The sequence below is a fragment of the Photinus pyralis genome, unplaced genomic scaffold, assembly GCF_008802855.1.
Source record: "Photinus pyralis isolate 1611_PpyrPB1 unplaced genomic scaffold, Ppyr1.3 Ppyr1.4_LG1, whole genome shotgun sequence".
Taxonomy (NCBI): domain Eukaryota; kingdom Metazoa; phylum Arthropoda; class Insecta; order Coleoptera; family Lampyridae; genus Photinus; species Photinus pyralis.
Window position 1 is genome coordinate 501559 of NW_022170249.1, and position 4511 is coordinate 506069.

Genomic DNA, 4511 nt, shown 5'->3' on the forward strand with positions numbered 1-4511 from the left:
TCTGGAATATTACGTAAGGTAAGCGTTGTATTTTATTTGCCTTGTTGTTACCGAACTTGCGTTGGGATATTTTCGTTACTATTTATGACCGGTAGTAACATAACCATCTTGTAATTTATATGTGTGATTCATTTATCAATCTTAACGATCATTAAGGAACAGTAATTGGGGGGCAATCATTTTTGAACTGGAATATAATTTTTGGGAATTAATTGGGGGGTTTTATGATTTGTGCAGTGTGTAATTTCACTTATATATTATTTTGCAATTTATTTGAAAGCAACCAGCAATATAGAACCATTTGATTTGCATTTGTGGTTATTGTGCATCCTGTATCTTCCCAATTTTATGCAGGGTGAGTTGATAGTGTACATTAGAAATTGGGTGGCGCTCAACCATATCGCACGGAGATTGTCTTGCCCAGAACGAACTTCACTGCTTTGAACCTTCTCTTGCTTCCATATTTAAAAACACTGAGTTTAGCTGGCCGTTTATGCGGCGGGTTTTGTTGAAAGCAGCGCCAAGCCAGACCCACTATTATAACTTAGCTTCACATTTTACAGAGGAGGTAATAAGATTATGCGAAGAAAATGACATTGGATTCGTCTGCCTCCCAAAAAATGCGACCCATCTTTGTCAACCATTAGATGTGGGTTTTTTAGACCGTTTAAAATGGCCTGGAGAGAAGTTCTCGTGGACTGGAAGAAAACATATCCCACTCATTCATCGATTGACAAAAAAAGATTTTCCGCAATTGCTCCAAACGATTTTGTTGCGGATGGACAATAAAGATAAAATAAAAAAGAGGACATTCTCTTACTAGAGCGAAAGTGTTAGGTGGAATGAGGAACACGGTTATATATCGTTACGTTGTAGTAGTGCAGAATGTTCAAGAAAATGAGTTTGAGGTCTTAAGAATGAAAAGCGTAGACAGAAAAAAAGACTGTATTTAAACCAGAAGAAGGAGACGAATTCTTGATCGGATTTGACGATATTATGGCAATATTACCTGAACCTGGTGTTGAGACCACCGAAACCTACGTTAGATATAACTTTGAAAAGCAAATACACATTAAGGAAATGTGGTTGTATGTATTTTTAGGTATTATTGTAAACTTGTTTCATTTGATTCAAATATGTATCCACCAATACAATTGTTTCATTTGTTTTGTTTTTTTTTGAGATTATCATTTATTTGGGATGTATTTTTAAGTTCTTAATAAATAATGTTAAAATCCTGTTTGAAATAAAAAAAAAACTATAGTCTATTATAGTGAACAAATCCACCCTGGGTGATCAATCCCACTCCAAAATGAATATTTTTAGATAACTTTCGAACCAATCGATGAACTTTCATCAGGGTTAGATTGATCACTATATTAGCTTTAGAGGTATGAAACTACAGTAACGGTTAAGTGGTGATCAAAGTCGCCCCACTCATAGTATAAAATTAATCATGCCATTTTTTAAATTTTTAGAGAAAAACAGCAATTCTGATACGGTTTTTGGCAGAAAAACTTGTTGCCCAACCAACGCGGATCTTAAATGAGTAATACACATCATTAGAAACATTTGCAATAAGAAAATATAGACAATAATAAAAAATGTATTATTAATTTCACTCCGATTCATTGCACCAAAAAATTGACGGATTGAAATATTTCTCATTTAAGTGCGATGGAGTTGACCCTCCTCAAGGCTATGATAACTCACTATTCAACGCACGGTTTGAACATCTTTCTTTGGAAGTTCGAAGATTAGCTCTCGGACTGACCTTTCTACACAATATAGTCTCGATTATTGTGGTGGAAAGTCAAGTTAATAACTTCTACGACTAAAAGTTACTGGGCCAAAGTTGTAGAGAATTTTATTCTTATTAAAAATACATTTTCAAATATCAACCTTCTCCCATTTAATTCAGATACCTACCCATTGTTGAGTCGAGAAAACGGATACTTTGTACGATAGGTATTTTTCTGCATGTGTTGATTTTCTTTATACATATGCTTTTTTCAGATCTTCCATGTTGTGTAAGATGTAAAGGTGTTGTCTTTAATAACACGGTTGCCATCACTTAATCTGTGACAAACGTGTGCCTCTACTCCCAACAAAAATTGAAGCGATACTATTCTACCAGTGCCCTTGTGGTAAATTTGGATATCCCTTTAAATTATTTATATGCATAGTAAGTATACCATTAATATAAATTTTTTTTTGTAATTAGTGTATTAATTTTTCCAGAATTCCACAAGCTTGCTTTTTGCCGTTTGCCGCGTTGTAGTAAGCCGCGTTATAGTGAAGTTGAACGCTTGTTCGCTTACCGTTCTTTTAGTTTGCCGCGTTATTGGTTTATCGCGTTGTAGCTTAAAATTCAAGTCTTTGAAGTCAAGAGGAAGTTACTATTCTCCAAATTATATATTACACTCAAGCCTCAAATAGACTACCTTCATACACTATTTTAACCATATTTCTTTATGAATCCTACAGGGTGGACAATTTCGTTTACTGTAGACAAATCCTGAAACACTTCAACTTTAAATTATAAATTTACATTTTTCAATATGGACTGGTAATGTATCGTTTGAAAGGTCTCTTCATTCTCTATCCAAAAGTGTATTGTTTTAAAATTTATATAAAAAAATAAAATCATCTGGTTACCGAAATTCTGTAATTAATTTTTTTTATGTGAATTTTTGCAATAAATTTGAAAACAATAACATTTTTGGTTAGAGAATGAAGAGACCTTTTAGACTTTCCATTTAACCTTCCGGAGGTGGCGCCAAGTCTAACAGACCCGGCGATAATTCAAACATTCGCCATTTCTCGATTCTGGTCGGCAAAAATTCGTCCAGTTTAGTACCTTCATAAAGTGAGCTCTAATAGTGGCCTAACACGTAGTAGGGTTCTAGCTTGAATTACAAGCGAATTATTAAACAAAAGGTCTCTCAAACTTGGCGCCACCGCTCGTGTTACTATTTTTGTACGTAGTGATAAGTGAAATTGTGACTTTTTCATTTAGGTAAGTATTTTATCACTTTGTCTGTCTTATTTGCTTAGTACATACTTTGCGGAAAAATTATTTGTAATATTAATATGTTATACAAATGATATAACAAGAATCGTTATATTTGTGTTCCCTCTAGATATTTTTTTTTAGAAAAGATGAGTTGGGAGAAACAACAAGAGGAATTGCGATTACTTTGGGAAGAATTAAATAGCGTAGAAGAACTAGACGATGATGAATTAGAACTAGCTACAGAGGATGATGTTATAGAACAAAGAGATACTGATAGTGAGTCGGAACAAGATTGTGATGATGATGATGAAAATATTCCACCTGAAAAAATTCCTCGAATTCCTCATTTTCTTGGAAAGAATGGTTCTACGAAGTGGAGAAAACATTGTATCAAGAAAACGTGCAGAACAAGACGGGAAAACATTATTGTACGTCTTCCTGGAGTGAGAAAATATGCAAAAAATGCTCTTTCTGAAGAAGAATGCTGGTCATTGTTCTTTACGGATGCAATGCTAACAGAAATTGTTGAAAATACAAACCTATTTATAGGTAACGTATCCCAAAACTATACTAGAACCAGAGCAGCTAAACCCACAGACCTAGTTGAAATAAAGGCCCTTTTTGGATTATTATACTTAGCTGGAACTATCAAAAGCAGCAGACTAAACACAAAAGAAATTTGGGACAGAGAAGGAACTGGAGTTGAAAGATTCTGGGCAACAATGTCTGAACAGCGTTTTCGATTTCTCCTAAACTGTTTAAGATTCGATGATCTCTCAACCAGGGATGAAAGGAAGAAAATTGACAAGTTGGCACCGATAAGAACTATCTTCGATCGTTTTGTTCAAAACTGTAAGAATGCCTACTGTATAGGAGTCAATGCAACCATAGACGAAAAGCTTGAAGCCTTTCGAGGACGATGCGGCTTCAAGCAATACATTCCCAGCAAACCAAATAAATACGGCGTGAAAATATTTGCTCTTGTCGATGCTTCCACATCATACTGTGCAAATTTAGAAATCTATGTGGGTCAACAACCCGAGGGTCCTTTCAGAATGAATAATTCTCCTTCTAGCGTTGTTTTACGCCTTGTAGAACCCATATCTGGAACGAATAGGAACCTTACTTGTGACAACTGGTTTACCAGCATACCCTTAGTTGTTGAATTGCTGAAATTACACAGCATAACATTCGTCGGTACCATAAAAAAGAACAAAAGGGAACTTCCACCAGAGTTTGTTAACACAAGAAATCGCGATATCTGTACCTCCATGTTTGGGTTCCAGGAAGATCTAACAGTAGTCTCGTATGTTCCAAAAAAATATAAAAACGTCATTTTAGTCTCTTCATTACACCATGATGATGCCATCGACAAATTAACTCAGGATAAATTCAAACCTGAAATAATAACATACTATAATAGTACCAAAGGCGGTGTAGACAATTTGGACAAGTTGTGCGCCACTTACAATGTAGCAAGGAATACTCGAAGATG

General features: G+C 35.0%; 1 long non-coding RNA gene across 1 annotated transcript; it reads left to right on the plus strand.

Moving 5' to 3' along the window:
• The first annotated feature begins 326 nt into the window (after positions 1-326).
• LOC116161992 lies at positions 327-2527 on the plus strand. The gene is made up of 3 exons (XR_004143519.1): positions 327-1968; positions 2017-2185; positions 2242-2527. It is a non-coding gene; the product is annotated as an uncharacterized LOC116161992 (long non-coding RNA).
• Positions 2528-4511: the final 1984 nt, after the last annotated feature.